The sequence below is a fragment of the Phocoena sinus genome, chromosome 5 (assembly GCF_008692025.1).
Source record: "Phocoena sinus isolate mPhoSin1 chromosome 5, mPhoSin1.pri, whole genome shotgun sequence".
In the NCBI taxonomy this organism is placed as follows: Eukaryota; Metazoa; Chordata; class Mammalia; order Artiodactyla; family Phocoenidae; genus Phocoena; species Phocoena sinus.
The window spans coordinates 91,073,660-91,093,486 of record NC_045767.1 but is presented as its reverse complement, the minus strand read 5'-3'; the positions used below and the strand labels follow the sequence as shown (position 1 = coordinate 91,093,486).

The 19,827-nt window shown below is 37.1% G+C and overlaps 1 protein-coding gene across 2 annotated transcripts in view; it reads left to right on the top strand.

The window, feature by feature from the left end:
- Window positions 1-8,485: 8,485 nt before the first annotated feature.
- RASSF6 (Ras association domain family member 6) overlaps window positions 8,486-19,827 on the top strand; it is a 63,709-nt gene continuing 52,367 nt past the window's right edge. Inside the window, exon 1 of one of the 2 annotated variants that reach the window (XM_032631751.1) lies at window positions 8,486-8,623. The gene's annotated coding sequence lies outside the window, so the exon portion shown is untranslated. The remainder of the gene's footprint in view (window positions 8,624-19,827) is intronic. The other variant, XM_032631749.1, reaches the window with a different exon arrangement.

Genomic DNA, 19,827 nt, shown 5'->3' with positions numbered 1-19,827 from the left:
GGTGATGGAAATATTCTCCATCTTGATTGCAGTGGTGGTTGCAGGGTGTGTACATTCGTCAAAACTCAAAACTGTACACTTAAGATGGGTGCATTGTATTAGGCATAAATTACACCTTAATAAAATTTATTTAAACAGAAAAACTAAATTATAATGCAGGAGAAACTTGGGAACTATTCCTCTACATTTCTGGGATTGTTGGCCCAACAAAAAATAAAGCAGCAAAACTATAGAATATTAGATGTCAAAGCAAAGACTATGTAGCTGTGGAAATTAGTAAAAAAAAAATACATAGCCTAAATTAAAAAGGTTCAGATATACTAATATTAATTCCAGATCAACATTTTATTCTAACTAATAAGCAGACACTACCCAATAATTACAGTTACTTAAGTGTTTAACCCAGTTCTGCCAAAATGCTGTGATCTATATGACGTCACAAGAATTTACCCCAAGAAGAATCCCTTAGCACAAAGAGGATATGTTCCAGGAGTTGCATATTGTGAGTGTAACCAACACCAACTCAACTATATCTTGTTTTCTGAAATTATGCAAGCATCTATGCTTAGAACATATGATGGAGTAGCCAGGGTTATTAAGGGTGGGACAGAAAGCAATTGTGCATCCTTCTAAGAAAAACAATAGTTAATAGTTTAGAACATTGTTTTTAAGTCTGTCATTATGTATGATACCTTTGAGCACATCATATAGAGTCAGCATTAATGAAAATTTTGTTATTTGTTTGATAACCATATGTCCATGATTTCCTTGAAAATTCTTAATTTCATGTATTCTATCCAGGAATCCAATCAAATATTCCAATTTTTTGTTTAGAAATATTGTCATTGTTACAATACTACCTTAAAAAACATCCAGGTTACAACCTGACTTTCAGCAGCAGTCAACTATTGGGTTGGCCCAAAAGTTCATTTGGGGTTTTTCTGTTATGTAAAGCCCGAACGAACTCTTTGGCCAACACAGTACTATACTGACGTTTCAGTACACTGATCTTAATTGCTTATAAGCTGTTATTGCATGGAATTGAAGTTTTAATACATTATTATTACTATTACTTTATTAGTTCTTTTCCAAAACTTGAAGAGAAGTCTTACATGGTATCAAAAATTCTGTGTGTTGGGGGCGAAGGAATGGAGAAACAGAATGGAATACAGATCAAATTAGCTAAATGCCATATTTATAAAAACAGCAATCACTGTCACATTCCATTGAATTTCTTTATGTTTTGTACACAATTATCAGTTTTCAAAAGCAGTACCATTTAGGGTGGGTTAATGACTACTGCTCATTTCATTTATTTGAAAATGATTCTGTATTCATTTACTGAGTACATTTGTTTATATATATTGAATATTAATCCCTTATCAGTCATATCATTTGCAAATATTTTCTCCCATTCTGTAAGTTGTCTTTTCGTTTTGTTGACAGTTTCCTTTGCTGTGCAAAAGCTTTTAAGTTTAATTAGATCCCATTTGTTTATTTTTGCTCTTACTTCCTTTAGGAGGTGGATCAAAAATATATTGCTACAATTTATGTCAGAGAGTGTTCTGCCTATGTTTTCCTCTAGGAGTTTTATAGTATCTGGTTTTACATTTAGGTTTTTAATCCATTTTGAGTTTATTTTTGTATATGGTATTAGAGAATGTTCTAAGTTCATTCTTTTACACGTATCTATCCAGTTTTCCTTGCACCACTTATTGAAGAGACTCTCTTTCCTCCATTGTATATCCTTGCCTCCTTTGTTGTAGATTAATTGACCATAAGTGTGTTGGTTTATTTCTGGGCCCTCTATTCTGTTCCACTGATCTATGTGTCTGTTTTTGTGTTAGCACCATACTGTTTTGATTACTGTAGCTTTGGAGTATAGTCTGAAGTCAGGGAGTCTGATTCCTCCAGTTCTGTTCTTCTTTCTCAAAATTGCTTTGGTTATTTGGGGTCTTTGTGTTTCCATACAAATTTTAAAATTAATTGTTCTGGTTATGTGGAAAATACCATTTTGATAGGGACTGTATTGAATCTATAGACTGCCTCAGGTAGTATGGTCATTTTAACAATATTAATTCTTCCACTCCATGTTGGTGAGGATGTGGAGAAAAGGAAACACTTGTACATTGTTGGTGGGAAAATAAATTGGTGCAGTCACTGCGTAATATAGTATAGAGGTTTCTCAAAAAACTAAAAATAGAGCTACCATGTGATCCAGCAATTCCGCTGCTGGGTATATATCCAAAAACAAACCAAACCCCAAAACACTGATTCAAAAAGATACATGCACTCCAATGTTCATAGAAGCATTATTTAAATTGCCAAGATATGGAAGCAACCTAAGTGTCCATCAACAGATGAATGGAATATACAATGGAATACTACTCAGCCATAAAAAGGAATGAAGTTTTGCCATTTGCAGTAACATGGATGGACTTGAAGGGCATTATGCTAAGTGAAAGAAGTTAGACAGAGAAAGATAAGCACTGTATGATATCACTTATACATGGAATCTAAAAAATACAACAAACTAGTGAATATAACAAAACAGGAGCAGACTCACAGATATAGAGAAAAAATTAGTGGTTTCCATTGGGGGGAGGGGCAACATAGAGGTGGGGCAATGGGAGGTACAAACTACGGGGGTAAGTTAGACTCAAGGATGTAGTGTACAACACAGGGAACATAATCAATATTTTGTAATAACTGTAACTGGAAAATAATCTTTAAAAATGTTATTAAAAATGTTATAAAAAGTTTTTAATTTAAATAAAGAGTACATTTGTTAAAAACACATTGTGCCTTCTACTTCTTTAAATCTATCTAAACACCTCTATGCCCTGTGTTTCTTTCTGTCACTGAATTTTGAAAGTATGTGTGCTTTGAAATCTCTTTTCTCCTATGGCAGAGAAGACTGAATGGAGTCCATCTAGATGTTGAAGATTTTTAGTTCCTTGAGGGCAGAGATTGTCTTATTCATCTTTGTATGACCATCTCTGCACCTGCTTGGCACAAAGTAATTTTTCTTTTTCCTTTGCTGTTTTTTGAAAAGAAAGGCAGACTGCTACATGTGTGCCTCATTCAGATGTGTCTGGAGTCTTGAAAGCATGACTGCCCTATGTTCTCCTATAAATGCACCTTGAGAGCTTGTTGGGTAATTTCAGCAGGGGAGCACAGCTACTCATATACCCTTGACCAAAGAACGGTCTGCCTATGTAGGGGAAAGTCATCTTCTTTGACCTAGGGGAGCATGCAGCTGCAGAAAGGACATTCATGGAGGGGTGAGGGAGAAAGGGGACACCACCTAGCCAGCCAGATCAGCTCTATCAACCCTTGTGATCAATGGGGTGACTGATGTCCCAGTCAGATCAACCTTACATTCCAGTAATTTTTCAATGTCTTACTAAGCTGAATGCTTTCCACTGGCCATTACACTATTGAAAAACAGTCTATATTGAAGATAAGAAAGGAGAAAGAAAATGCATTAGAAATGGAGATTACTTTATCACTTCTCAATTAATATAATGTTTTTCATTGTTCAAATTGTAAAAGCAGTTGTGTGGCATTTATGCCCATGATTAGGACAGACTAGAGCCTGATTCAAAAGTCAATATGAGTACAAAATATACAATAACTACAGAAGAGTGAGCCTTTTTAAAAATTCATCAACTATATAAAGGTTTTTATATGACCTGTACATTAATAACAGCATTACTTTAATTAAATTTTTAGGGAATTTTAGAAGGGAATTTCCCCTCCCTTATCTTATTTTTCTCAACAATTTTTTAAAAAGTCGAAGTTCTAAAGTCTTTGTTTTTATCAAAAAAACAATTAAATGTTTCTTAATTTAAACAGGAAACGATGGATTATTCTTCAAATTCAAGAAAAATGTTGGGATTTTTCAAAGAGAATTAATGTTGTTATTATAATTTATTAAGATCTCTATGGCAAAATTCCCAAATGTAAAATGTATTTATTTTAAGCTTTACATATTGGAAAAGTAATTTATCATGTTGCCTTATCAATGCCTGGCTTCCTTATTAAGGCAATTTCTAGTTAGGTTTTTATTGGGAGTCCCCTCATTGTTTGGAGCTCCTCTGCTTCCTTTTTTTCCTTCATTCAGTGCGTAACCTTGGCTTCCAGTGCAGCCTCAGATACCTAACAAGGTGTAGGCTATGAAACAAACTGGTATCAGTGACCCACAGCAATTGGGTCATAGTGTTAGAATCAGGCAATTTGTTGTTCTCTTTGTATTTTCTTCCAGTTGCAATCAGCTCTAAATATTTTTCAGGAGTGATTTAGTGAGATGTAGAAATGACCCATTCTAATTATACACATCTCTTTTTTTCTCCTTTTCTGTGCCATTTCTATGGGTGATTGTATCCCTGCAGCAGAATTATATTAAGGACACATTGTGATGGACATATATATACTACCAAACATAAAATAGATAGCTAGTGGGAAGCAGCCGCATAGCACAGGGAGATCAGCTTGGTGCTTTGTCACCACCTAGAGGGGTGGGATAGGGAGGGTGGGAGGGAGGGAGACGCAAGAGGGAAGAGATGTGAGGATATATGTATATGTATAGCTGACTCACTTTGTTATAAAGCAGAAACTAACACACCATTGTAAAGCAATTATACTCCAATAAAGATGTTACAAATAAATAAAAATTAAAAATAGAGTGGTCATGGGAGGCCTCTCCGAGGAGTAACATTTGAGGGGGAAAAAAAAGAAAGAAATGGAAAGAAAGAAGCCGTGACAAGAGCAGAGCTTTCTTGGCAGAGACAATACCAAATGCAAAGGCAGTGAGGCAATAACCAGCTTGGTCTGTCCCAGGAACAAAAATCAAACCAGGACAGCAAGAGAGAGTCAGTATCAGGAGAGCAGAGAATCAGTAAGGTCATAGATGTAGGGAGTTCAGATCTAGATTTTATCCCCGATACAGGGGACAACCGGCAAAATGGTTTTCAGCAAAGGAGATGAAAGGTGGCATTGTGATCTGGTTTTTGTTTATAAGAGATTACACTGGCTACAGGTGGAGAATGGACTATTGTGGGACAAGAGTACAGGCAGAAAGACCAATTAGGAGGCCATTTGTAGTATCTGAGCAAGAAGTGATACTGCCTAATCTAGCAGGTAGTGGAGATGCAGAGACTAAGATACAACTTCAAGACTTGCTGGGAGTGGAAGGTTGGAAAAAAAAGAATCGAGTGACTATTAAACATTTGACCTGAAGAAACAGACTGACAGATATTGAGAACAAACTAGTGGTTACTGGTAGGGAGAGGAGAAAGATAGGGGTAGGGGATTAAGAGGTACAAACTACTCTGTATAGAATAAATGAGCTACAGGATATGTTACACAGCACAGGGAATATAGTCAATATTTTATAATAACTTTAGATGGAGTATAACCTATAAAAATTTTTAATCACTATATTGTATACCTGAAACTAATATAATATTATAAATCAACTATATCTCAAATATATAAATAAGTAAATAAGTGAATAAACAAAGAACTCTGGTCTGAGTTAACAATGAACCTGCTAGTCAAGTGCTAGGCTTTGGAGATAAAATAGAGCAGAAGACATAGTCCTTACCTTGTGGAATTTATAATCTATAATTATTCAATAAATCCTACTTGGTTAATAACTAATAATTTTTAAAATTAATTTAGATTTAAATATCACAGTTGTTAGCATCATAAAGTCCAGATGGGTTGAAATGTTAAATTTAATAGATAAATAATCTCTAAATAAATAAACTAGAAGAAAAAAATTAAAAAAAAAAAATATATATATATACTTTAAGGATGGGAAAGCTTTTTAACACAGAGTTATAAGCAATAAAGAAAAATAGTAATAAATTTAATAACTAAAGTTTTAAACTTGTGTAGGTCAAAAATTACCATAAACAAAATTAAAAGGCAAATAATACTGGGAAATATAGTTACAGCATATATGACAATATGTTGATGTGATTAATATATAAAGAGAGCTTAGAAATCAATGCCCAAAAAATGAACAAACAGTACAATAAACAGAAAGCAAAAATGCAGGGTCAGTCTAAATGTGGGTTCAGTCTTACAGGTAATCAATAATATACATATTTAAAATAGGATATGATTTTTTTACCTTTCAAATAGGGAAAGGTTTAAAAGAAGAAAAATAATCCAAGAGTTACTCCAGGAGTATAAAATTGACACTTGAGAGAAATTCTATAAAAATATGTATTACCTTTCATCTGGCAACTTCATTTTTTGAAATGTCTAAAAGGCATAATCGTGGTTGTGTGCAGTTGCATATAAACATTTACTACAGCGTTGTTTATAGTAATATAAATTTCTCAGTAGGGAACTGATTAAATAAATAATAGTATAGCCATGTGGTGTAATACCGTGCAGCTAGTTAAAAACATATTGCAGAAAAAAAACTGACTGACATGTGGTAACTTGTTCATAATATGCTTAATGTGATAAAAGCAGATTAGAAAACAATAAGCAAATGTAGTAGCATTTTGGTAAATATCCATAGAGAAAGTATGTCAATAAAGACATTCACCAGATTGTTCTTGGTAACTATATTTGAGAGATGGAATTGTAGGTGATTTTTTTCCTCTACATATCTGTGCTTTTTATATTTTCCACATGTGCAGTTATGTATTTTTTATATTACAAAATAAAAATTACCTATTTATAAAAGGTTAAGTACTCCAGAACAAAAGGAATCACTGGAACTAGTGAAAGGAAACCAGTTGAAAACGAGTAATCAGAATAAAGGCTTCAAGGATGCTTGCAGATAAAAAAGGCAAAACAAGGTTTCTCTGATACTGATAATAAAGAAATGCAGACAATGGGAGTGGGGCATGTATTTGAACAAAGACCTTCTGGAGCCTAGGAGCTGTGGACACTGCAGCTGCTGTTAGTCATCATTCAAAGGTCAGTCCATACCAGCAGTCACAAACGGGGGGTTGTAAGGTCAACGTGGCCATCAAATGAATCCCCACAGGTAATACCAGGTCACACTGTCCTCATATATGAGGTTGTAGAAGGTTTGATTGTGATCCAATAAGCCAATTTGCCTGTTCAATTTATTAAAATAGCCCAAGGAATGATCACTCTGATCATCCCTGGCCTCCACACACCGCAAGTTAACTAGATAAACTGTCTGACCTTTTGAACATAGAGAATCCTTAAAGTTCTATATCAAACATGTAACCTGCAAATCTAGAGTGATGGTCAGTCTGTTAATTTGACATTTGAATACACAGGACACCAGAAATCAACTCTGCCTACTCAACTCATTGTAGGAATTATATTTAATTCCTTTTGAGGGCGCTGAGGTTTATTCTTGTAAAATAACCTTCTTTTTTTTTTTTTCATGATCAAAGTGCTTTACATAGGAAACAGGTAAAGTACCAATGATACCAAAAAGTGCATTTGTGTGAGTGTAAATAAAAGCACTATTTCCAGAGCATCTGTCATCTGAGTGTCTCTGAGTTTTTGGTGCCCTTTTTTGGGGTCTGAGTTTACTAATTTTAAGTAAATTTGGTAGTTTTCAAAGAGGGAGCTCTTTTTTTTTTTTTTTAACTGTCAGTTCCTTTATCCATTCCTTTCTTTTTAATTAAGGTATAATTGACATATAATATTATACTAGTTGCAGGTATACAACATAATGATTCAATATTTACATATATTGTGAAATCATCACCATAATAAGTCTAGTTAACTAGACTTTAGTGCCTTTTTTAAAATTAGAGGTATTAGGGAAAAGCTGTCTCCAAACACAATTCACTAGGTAGTGACTAAATTACTATTCATTTCCTCTTGTATACTTTTCTTACAATAGTTTTGAAATTTTGATGTCTACCAGATTCTTCTGTGAACTTATTTAAAACATACCCGCCGTCTACCCTAGACCTACTAGATCGGAGCCTCATAGGTGCTGAGGCCCATGGGTTATGAGGGTTTCGCAAGATACTGGGTGGCTCTGGTTTGCTCTGAGCGGGAGAACCACCGCTCTGGGTGAAAAGGGTGCCAGTAAGGAAAGGAGGTGGCAAAAGAACAAGGGGGGAAAATTAAGAAATTTCTGATTAAAAGAGAAAAATTTCAAAAGAAAGACATGTGAATAATGACATTCAGTCCTAGTCGGTGTCATTTCTTAAAGACTATTTCTCTACAGACTAGAGAGGAGAGATTAGAATCCGGCCAGTTCAGAGGTTAAAGCGTTAACCAGCATGTCAATTCACTTGTCCTCAAGATGTGTGACAGGGAGCAAAGGAGAGTTCCTATCAGTGGCTCCGAAGAAAGAAAGTAAACACTCCCAACATGCACTGAGGCACAGGGAGTGGCTCAGGTTTCTAACACTTCCCTGCTGTGGCGAAAAGGAGTAATAATTAACAGTTTCTTGGGCTTGCTGTTCGTGGGAGGGGCACTGCCAGGCTCAGAGGGAGCCCCGCCCGGGCAGGAGTGTGTGCGCCCCTCCTCCCGCGCTTGTCTCCGACCCCAGCTCCACCTCCGGGACAGGTGAGCAAGCCCTGACTCTCCAACGACGATCAGAGTTTGGAACTGAGCAGGGAAACACACTCTCCGGAGCAGGTTCAGCTCAACAACGAAGGTAAAAATCTCCCATTCACAGTGTAGCAGGTGAAACATGGGGGTAGGGGAAAACAAAAACCCTCTAATCTACTCCCTGAGGTCAAGTTGAGGGCAAGTTGTTAGAAAGCAAAATCCATAGGGAGCCAAGTTTGAAGGTGTGCATGTGTCAGAGCAGCCCGAAACCCGGACGTATTTTCCTTTTGATTTTTTCAGAACACCCTTTCCTGACCAAGGTAAGCATATGGGGAGGGTCGGGGGAAGAGGGGAGGGCTTGAAGGTAAGTGTGGCCTCCAAACCCTCCTCCCTTTTCTGACAAGTGTCATGAACTCAAGTTCTTCACCCGGAATTGTGGTTTGCCTGGAAAAGATACTAGACTCCTGCATTACTTCCCCCTTTCCCTCAGTACTCTTATGGTTACAAGGTTACATTCAACCAGCAGACTCGAAAGGTCTTTTTAATTGCGGTTCAGCTAAACTTTTATTATTTTCCACAAATCAACAGAGACTTTTCTCTCACACACACACACACACACACACACACACACACAAAATTGAAAAGGATTTCTGATATAATTTAAGACTGCCCCAAACAATGAAAGGATAATCATAATTAAATGAGAGTCCATGAGTTAAGGGTCCAATTCTGAAGCAAGAGAGCTATAGGTTCAAATCTTGGCTTTGCCACTTACTGGTTTGTCCCATAGCAAGTTACTTAACCTAGCCAAGCTTCTGTTTGCCATCTATAAAATAAGCGTCGTAACAGTATCTGCCAATAGGGCTTTGATGGGAATTAAACACTTAGCAAGCCTTCTATAAATAGCTATACATAGTGCCTCCAATTAGCATTAAGAAATTTGCAGCTCTGCCAAAGGGTACATGTCAAGGAGGGTGAGTGAACTAGTGAGACCAGACAGTATGGGGGCACCGCGTTGAACTGGTTTCCAGTGAGTGGGTCCAGGACACGTAAGCAGATGGCAAGTGGGCAAAGCTACTCATTCCTCTGAGTAGCAATGAAATTATCTGGCTTCTTGCCACTTTTCCAATAGAGGAGGTGGTGGCAAATTCAAACTTTTTGCTACTTAATCATTTTTACTTTGGGGAAGTCTCACTTATATGAATATGTTATTTCTAACAAGAAACAATAATTTCATAATAGGAGAGAAACACTCAACCCCCTGTTGTAGAACCCATCAATTTTGAGTTTTATTTATGAGACTGCCCCTGAATAACTTTGATAAAATTAGACCATAGAGTCCATGCATGTTCTTACATTGTAGCACATATTGTATTGTTTGTATTAAAGTGATATGGACTTTTGTTTGTGTTTACGGACAAGAAACATAAACGAATGATACCTGTGTTTTGCTGGTCTTTACCACTTAAATTATAGGGAAGTGAAATTACTTTATGATTCTTTAAAGGGCATTTTGGTTAATGTTGCTGATGGTTTTATTAATGTGGATGACTTTGAGGAAGGAATAAACTTAGTAGGTGTGACTAGCAAAGTATTTCCAATTATGACATTTTATCTTTTTATTTTATTAATGTAAAACAGTTAAATGCTTTGCAATTGATCCTAGCTTAATATTATCATTGTTTTAATGTATTCAAATTGCAGAGTTGAAAATCTGCAATGTATGTACTGTGTTTTTGTTTTGTTTGTTCGAGTTTTTTTTTGTTTTGCGGTGACTTTTTGTTTTTAGAGGTAGAAGGAACTTTTTTCTTCCAGTTTTATTGAGATATAATTGACATACGGCACTGTATGAGTTTAAGGTGTACAGCGCAATGATTTGACTTACATACATCATAAAATGATTACTACAATAAGTTTAGTGAACATTCATCATCTCACATAGATACAAAATTAAAGAAATAGAAAAACAAATTTTCACTCGTGATGAAAATTCTTAGGATTTACTTTTTAACAACTTTCATATACAACATACAGCAGTGCTAATTATATTTATCATTTTGTACATTACATCCCTGGTAATTATTTATCTTGTAATTGGAAGTTTTACCTTTTGACTACCTTCATCCAACTCCCCCTCCCGCCCACCTTTATAATGGGATAGTGACTGAAGGATTGGAGATAGAATTCTAAAGCCAAGTAAACTGAACCGTACTATTATATTGTCCTCCGGGGCTTGAATCAGTTTAGTGTAGTTTAACTAAAAACTTATAAAATAATCCAATCTATTTAGAATAAATTATAGTACCAGTGTTTACTAAATAGTTTTCAAAGAGGAAATATGCCTTTATGCTGAATAAATATTGTTAGAATTTAAACAAGTTATCAATATTTGATTTTTGTATTCCTTAATAGGCATATATCTAAATAACAAACAGTAGCCCCAACTGAGATAAATCCATTAACCATATTTGAGAATAATTTGAGATTTATTTATTTAACCACATAACCAGTTATAAATCTTCCTAAAGTCTATTTTAGTATACAAATGTTTTTCTACTATTTCTAATGCTTATAAGATTTTGTGATAAACTATTAAATATTTTGGTCAATCAGAAGAGATAGAAGTAACCAGCAGTGATTAAGAAAATATTAAGTTTTCTGGTTACATTTAAAATAGTGTAATATATATGTAATATGTCTTTTTAACATGTAATTCAAGGTTTCATATTTGATACTTGTTTTAACTTCCTAAAGTAAGATGCATCCTATACCTTTCATCAAAATAGAAACCTAATGCTAATAGTCAATTTACTTGTACAGATTCTTTGGTTACAATGTAGACAGGGAATTTAGGATTGTTAGAGATACATGGGCTTCATATAAAAGTTTAGATTTTTAAAAATAGTCAAGTAAAGGTCAATTGAAAATACAACCTCTGAGAAATAACTTCTTTTGAATGTTCTCTCTTTTCACTGAAGTCTAGGGTTAGAGAGGATTGGATCTGTTGGAAAAAAAAAATAGTCTTTTAAAGCTATCAAGCAGAGTGATTTCGTCATTTCATAACATCGTCTCAAGTACCAAACGAACCAATACTACCGCTTTCAGTAGTTGAACATGAAGGTGTCTCTCTCTTAAGGGATGAGGGTGTTATCTTGGTAGCTGAGATGGTTGAAGGACATCGCCATCATTATCCCAGAGTCTAGGAAATGGAGCTCAAGAGGAGGGCTGATTCTTTTGCAGCCAACAGATGAACAGGAAAAATTGAGCCATGGCCCCCGTGAAGTCAACCTTAGAATTTCCTCTTGGAAACCCAGATGAAGCAGAGACTCTTGAGCTGTGCCATAGAAGCACTTCCAGAAGAAGCCATCGGCAGATGGAGTAGCTCCTTCCCAGACTGAGTGGTGGCAAGATGCCTTGAGTCCTGAATGGCTTCCAGCTAGCTCACTTTTCCTACTGCTCTTGCTTTTCTCACCTCCCTGAGGGCACTCTGGGGAGAATGGAGCACAGGGCATTAGCGCCATGTAAATATACAATAGCATACTAAAAGTCTGGCATTTCAAATTAGATTCCACTGGACTGACTGTGATGGTATACTCACATAGAAGCCTGGTTGTTTGATATTCATCCTGTTTATCCTGTCTTAAATTCAAGCACTGTAATACATTTTTGTTTGTATCTCAAACATTCCCTAACTGCAATCAATATCACTTAATAAAGTGATAGTGATTATAGTCCAACGTTCAACTTTTACCATCTCTGCAAATGACACACATTCTTTAGAAAAAATATGGAACCAATTATTTCCCAGAAACCACACTTTTCTTGACTCTTTTCCTGTTTTCTAAGAATTGGATAACGGTTAGAATTATAGATGTTTTGTCTTGTTTCCTTGAAGTCATGTAATTGTATACGGGTCTACTCTTCTCTACTACAAGGTTCCACGTCAGAGCTTAGAGAAAACAGCTTTATTTTAGAGGTAAATACATATTTGTAACTTTCCATTGCTTCTTCAGGCCAAAATAATAATTAAAACAAAACCCACCATGCATACAGCCATTAATCTTAATTCATAATTGAAATACACACTCACTATTCCAATGTTATACTCTCTGCTCTTTTTTCTTTTTTTGGAATTTTTATGGTGTGTGTTATCAAGATATGTTCCTTGTATATGACTTAGAAGGTACATATGAAATCAAAAAGAAAATAATTATCACTCAATTTCATAGATCTCAATTTTACTGTTAATATTTTTGTACATCTCTCCACATCTTGAATATACAGATATTCATAATTTGATATATGTCTTCTCTACATAATTGCATATATACATTCACTAGAGGAGATACAAAAATGAAATGAGCAATCATCCTGTTCTAGAGGAAATTGGGTAAAATAAAATATGATTAGGGAGAGAAAGTAGTAAGTAATTAGAAAGCTGCAGATATTTGGCTATCCAAGTTCAAAGGCAGGAGAAATTCTCTTTGGCTGGAGGACCCAAGGAAACTAGCACATGGATTTTTTCTTTGGTTCATTGTAAAATCATGACCATTTTGACACTTCCGGCACGCAGGGGCCTCAGGAATCAGGAGCTGCGGACACAGATGCAGGCTACACGTCCTGGCTAGCACAGCAACAGCACAGAGAGGGAGCTCATGAAATATTTGTTGATATACAAAAGAGTGAGCCAAGTTTCCCACTTTTAAACAAGCAACCATTTAATTAATCCATGCTTGGACCAAGGAAGGTACTTTAAATGACCGGCCCTTTTGAGTTAACTGGGCTTCACCTCCCATCCTCTGGTCTCATTCTGGCCAGTCCAGGCAAGCCCACATCTAGGCAGGATGCCGAGCAGGAAGAGGTGAACCACTGATGCTCTCAGATGCTCTCTGTTCTCAGCGTTGCCCAGATACTGGTGCTGACTTATTCTGCTTTCCCAGGTTCCTGAACCCTGCTGCCTGCTCAGACTGATTCTATCTTCCTGGTCTTCTCTCCTCTCTGTTGAGCCTCCAAGGTCTGTTTGAGCCTAGACCTGCCTAGTACTTCTAGGACTGTTTATTTCTCCAGGATTTAATTACTTGCCTATTTAATTCCATATCTCTTGAGCTCTACTCTGTCTGGACATAATTAAAAAATAAATAGCCAAACATTAAATAAGTGATCTTATTTCATACACAATCTAAGTAATAAGCTCTGGCCCCAGGATGGGAGAGCCCTGTATGATTATCCCTCCCAGTAAAGTATATAGATTTTTAACAACTACCTTCCTCCTCAAGTCATAGTTTGTTCCGTTCTACCAAAATAATTGTGAACATTCAAAGTAAGACCCTTAGGCTTCTAGACCTGTAATTTTTCTTTTGTTAATAAATCTTTCTGGTAACCATAACATCTGGTTATCTTCCTCTTAAGCCTTTTGAGGTAACTAGCTCAGACTCATAAATTTACCAAGTCTTAATAACTTAGAGGATATTCACAAAGGCATTACCAGATTTTAATTTGCAGTGAATCATGGTTACTGGGAATGGAAAAGGGAAACTATTGGAATTCATAGGTCTATTTCTCACTTCAGCAATTAATAATAAAATGGGACTTTTACTAAATCACATTTTTACCTTTCAGGTATTTCAATTGTTTGAATATTTTGCTTAGCCAACTTTTGGATTCAGACATGGCCAATATTATTTCCTATTCAATTAGCATATACTGCTTATGAAGAAAAATTTTATCCTATTTTCATTTTTCTTTCATAATTTCCATTCAACTGTCCTTATTTCTAGGGTCAGAGAATAATGTAAGGGCTTTTGAAATTGTTTTCTTTTTAATTAATTTTTGGCTGCACTGGGTATTCCTTGCTGTGCACAGGCTTTCTCTAGTTGTGGTGAACAGGGGCTACTCTTTGCGGTGGTGCGCAGGCTTCTCATTATGGTGGCATCTCTTTTTTCAGAGCACGGGCTCTAGGCGCTCGGACTTCAGTAGTTGTGGCACGTGGGCTCAGTAGTTGTGGCTCATGGGCTCTAGAGCACAGGCTCAGTTGTTGTGGTGCATGGGCTTAGTTACTCCATGGCATGAGGGATCTTCCCGGACCAGGACTCGAACCCACGTCCCCTGCATTGGCAGGCGGATTCTTAGCCACCAGGGAAGTCCCAGGGCTTTTGAAATTGTTTAATCACATCTTCTGAAGCTACCTATGATTTGCTTCAGCATAGGTCATGAGTTTGACAATATAATTACATAGCGATTTTTGCTCTCTTTAATGATACCTTAGCTAATTTTTTTTATGAACAGAAATAGAATGGAGCCAATCAGAAAACCACTGCCATGATTCTTCAGCCCATCACTGTCAATTTGCACTTTGTGCTTCTTCAGTTCAAAATATCCCCGACTTCTAGCCCCAGCTAAAATATCATATTAACTATGAGGTAAAGAAAAGTTTTATTAATAGTAATTAATCCTTTGGGTCACAGCTACAATTTGACATTTAGTCAGTCACTCAACAAATATTAATTAAATCCCTTCCATGTTCTAGCCAAAATTCTAAGAACTGGATGTACACAGGTAAACAAACAAACAAACAAAAAAGCCCACAACCTAAACAGTTCATGTTGTAGTTGGGGAATACAGGCAATGTAAATAAATAAGATCCTTTCAGATACTGATGTGTACCTAGGTGAAAATAATGCGATAATGACTGGCTGAGACTTGCTTAGGGAAAGCCTCTGAGAGGAGAGACCCAAGGACTGAGATCCGCATGATGGGAAACAGGCAGCCACGTGAAGGTCTGAGGTAAGGTGCTCCAAGTAGGAGGAGCAGCAAGTTCAAATCCCTGAGGCAGGAATGAGCTTAGGGAGTGACTGAAAACCAGAAAGAAGGACAATGTATTATAGATGAAATGTAATCAATGAGGAAAATAATGAAGGGAATGAATACTGAACAGATTGACAGGATCTTGGGGGTCATCATGAGGTTATATTTTATTCTAGTTCATTCTTGGAAGTCTTTGCAATGTTTTAATCATGAAATGACAAGATCTAATTGGCTCTTTGAAATTATCATCCTGGATACCATGTGGAGAATGGAATATGGGTCACGATGTGGGTGCAGGGAAACCAGTCAGGAGGCTGATGCAATAATCCAAGAGAAAGATGGTGGTGGGTTGGTTCAGAGTGGTAGCATTGGAAACAGAAGCTTTGGAGTTACCTATTGGAGGTACCAATAGGACTTACTTTCAGATTGGAATCTAGTTACGATGAAAGAGGAGAAAATAAGACTGAGTTTCAGTTTTGGTGCCCAGTTGGGTAGATTGGAAAGAATTGTGGAGGAGGAAATTCTGGAGCATGGGAGAAAGTCAGTGATTCTGGTTTGGCCATGTTGACACTGAGATGCCTGATAGACATCCAAGTAGAGATAAAGTGGGTAGTGACATGAGTCTGGAGCTCAGCAGAGAGGCTGGGATGGAACTGGATTAGATTAACTGGAAGAAAGTGTAGTTAGAGAAAAGAGGATGGCTGAGGACAGACTATTAGAACTACCCAGCATTTTATATAAAGGAGGAAGCAGTAGAGAAGACTAAAAAGTTGAGACCTGTGAGAGCAAGGAAATAAAGTAAGGTTGTGTGATTGCTGTTTTGTCTCAAAAGTCTCCAAAAAAAGTGTATCAGGAGGGGACAACCAACTCTGTCAATTGTTGCTAAGAGGCAGAGAAAATGAGGAGAGAAAATGAACCACTTGGCAAGATATAGGGTGCTGGAATGTGGAAGGAGAGGTACAGGAGAAATAAAAGTACAGAAGTAAAGAATAGATGGTAAATAATTTGGATCCAGGAGGGAGCAGGTTATGTTTGGGTAGCAAGGTGACCACCTGGGGGTGGGGGGGGGGGGTGGACCTCACTAGGGAGCATCAGTAACTCTTTTTGAGGATGATTAGAATGACAAAGTCTAGGGGCAAAACTCAGGTTGTAGAAGCAAGAGCAAAGGCTACATAACCAAACAGCCCAGACCAAATCTTGTGACTGAGTAATTGGGATTTGCTGGGCTCTTGGAGTTTGCTGTGTCTCTGTCCCAAGGGAGCCTAAAATGCTCTTATAGCTTCTGACCTATACAGTTAATTTGCCTGGTTGGCTAAGCTTCTGTCTCTTCTGTCATGAGTCCTCCACAAAACCCCCTTCCAATGATGTGCTATCAAAGAGGACGGCATTCCCAACTAGAGGAGCACCACTCTTTGAGCAAGAGAATATGAGTAGAAAATTAGATAAGGTATAAATCAATCATGACAATACCAATGGACAGCAGAAAGCGGCAACACAGCAGTGTAGAACAGGTCATGGGGAGATTGATACGATCCCACTTGAGCAGATACTAGAACCTGCAATGATGAGGGAAAGGGAAATAGTGAGAAGAGACTTGATGACACATAATTCCACTAGACTAGAGGGCCTGGTATTAAAGAAAGCTTCAATTTTGAGTTGGGAAATGTAGGTTTGGGTGAAACTGCAGAAAGCCTGAACGTCAGGTTAAGACACTTGGGCTATATTTGCTAAGAACGAGATCCCAAGGTTTGTGAACAAGATGATGTGATGATCAAAATGGTAAAAGCATAAAGGGAAACTAGTCAAGCATTGAGCTTGACTATTACAGCTTGAATATTACGTTATGCCTGTTGAGATGTGCTCATAGCTCACTATAAGGAAACACTGTGCGTCAGGATTTCGTGAGGATAGCTTTTATCTTTCTTTCTTTCTTTTTTTTTTTTTCTTTTGCTGGTATTCTCCTAGAGAAAGAAAACATAGAATGTCTTTCACACAGCTTACCCCAACCAAAATCAAAATGACCTACTTCAGAAGGAAAAGGAGGAAATTCCTCCCCTTCTTTTTTAAAATAAAAAAATTGAGTTATTTGTAGTGAGGTGGATGGACCTAGAGTCTGTCATACAGAGTGAAGTAAGTCAGAAAGAGAAAAACAAATACTGTATGCTAACACATATATATGGAATCTAAGGGGAAAAAAAAGTCATGAAGAACCTAGGGGCAAGACGGGAATAAAGACACAGACCTACTAGAGAATGGACTTGAGGATATGGGGAGGGGGAAGGGTAAGCTGTGACAAAGTGAGAGGGTGGCATGGACATATATACACTACCAAACGTAAGGTAGATAGCTAGTGGGAAGCAGCCGCATAGCACAGGGAGATCAGCTGGGTGCTTTGTGACCACCTAGAGGGGTGGGATAGGGAGGGTGGGAGGGAGGGAGATTCAAGAGGGAAGAGATATGGGGACATATGTATATGTATAACTGATTCATTTTTTTATAAAGCAGAAACTAACACACCATTGTAAGGCAATTATACTCCAATAAAGGTGTTAAAAAAAAATGGAACTTTTCTCTCTAGCCTACTTTTTATCCTGGCTATAGCTCCTATGATTCTATAGGCTTGAAGCAATGATAATTAAATATTCTATTTCTGCAAAATGGAATGACTAGAAAATATTATATAAAATCTCTGGTCACACCCTAATGCCATTTATATGAAGACATAAAGGAGGTTATTACTCATGTCTGACCACAGTTTCCAGAGCCTGAAGGAGACTGGAAGGATGTTACATTACACTTAATCAACCCTGCAAGTCAGAGCTTGATTTTGGCTGCCTGGTAACTTCAGGCTGTGTTTGTGAGATGGGACAGGGTTCAGTCAGTTTGAATTCAATTGCTGGAGTAGAAGGAATATGTTCCCTTGCACAGAATCATACAGGAGAGAATTTCTTCTAGAAATACTCCAAAACCAGACTTACTAAACTGCCTGATCCTTCCTTGCCTTGGGCCACAGTTTCCCTAGTTTTTCAGTTTACACAGTACATGTTCCTTTTTTCTGCACACCACCAAACATGGCCCTAGGATTTCTTCTCTACTTTAGCCAGCTTGTATTATCATGTTGCCCCCCAAAATTTCAATGATTGCAACATGCCTCTTTTTGGATCACATAAGCCTTTGGGAATTTAATATCTTTTTAAAGAAAATAACACTGAGCTGCTATATAAACAGAAGTTTAAAACTAAATGAATTTTTTTCAGAAGTCAATTTTATTTTACAAATAAAATTTGGAAATTTTATTTACAAGTATAACAGGAAGACATGTAATTTTTTCTCAAAAATATCTAGAAATTTTACTATAAAATATAAAATCAGGAAGGCTTCAGAAACATTATTTCAACTAGACAGAATTCCTCATGGGCCTTCTCTTTTTTCCTTTTTACACTTCTCAATAAAGCGTAAGCTCTGCACCAGGAAGCAGCAGCTTCAAACACCCTAAGCCCATCTGTGCATTTATAGAGAGATGGAACAGGAGGATAACTTTTTTTTTTTTTTTTTTTTGCGGTACGCGGGCCTCTCACTGCTGTGGTCTCTCCCGTTGCGGAGCACAGGCTCTGGACGCGTAGGCTTAGCGGCCATGGCTCACAGGCCCAGCCACTCCGTGACATGTGGGATTCTCCCGGACCGGGGCACGAACCCGTGTCCCCTGCATCAGCAGGCGGACTCTCAACCACTGCGCCACCAGGGAAGCCCGAAGATAACTTTTAAATCACTAAAACCTGGTAGTATCGGAACTGTGGAAAAATGAAGAAAATTCTTAGCATGTATTCCAAATCAAATACTAAAAATTCAGAAATAGGGCTCCTTATAAAGGGAGTTATGCCAAATTCAGACATACTGGATCCCTGTATCACTGAGAGCGTGGCTAGTACAGCCGTGAACTGGGAAGTGATTATCAGCACATCTCTGGTCCAGGATTTCACTTATAAATTTGCAAATCAGTAGCATTTATCATGGGCCAACACTGCAGTTTGTTTTGTGCTTTGTTAGAAATCTTGCTCCACCCCTGTCTGCCTTTCTCTCTCCCCTTCTCTATCACACAGTTGTCAGTCTCTTGAATTGATTACCAAGGGGAAAACCATATGTCAAGCTATGTATTTCTGGCTCATCTAGTACTTCTTCATATGCCCTCTTTATCATCTTTCTTTAGATGGTCAAAATTAAATTATATGTTCCTCTTCCTTTACTACTATTTTCCATGAATTATATGAAGAATATAATTTTCAGTTTAAAATGGGAAACTGATATCAAAAGAGAATAAAATAGATTTTTCTCAAAAGCATGTATTGAGTAATAAGAATGGAGTAAAACACCTAAACATCTTAAAGCTATATGGAGGTGGGGGAGGGGGTGGGAAGGGATGGGAAAAAGCAACACAGTATTACTTGTTCCCAAAACAAATTATCCTGTGAATAAACATGAAAAGCAGGTTTGGAGGATGCCATTTAG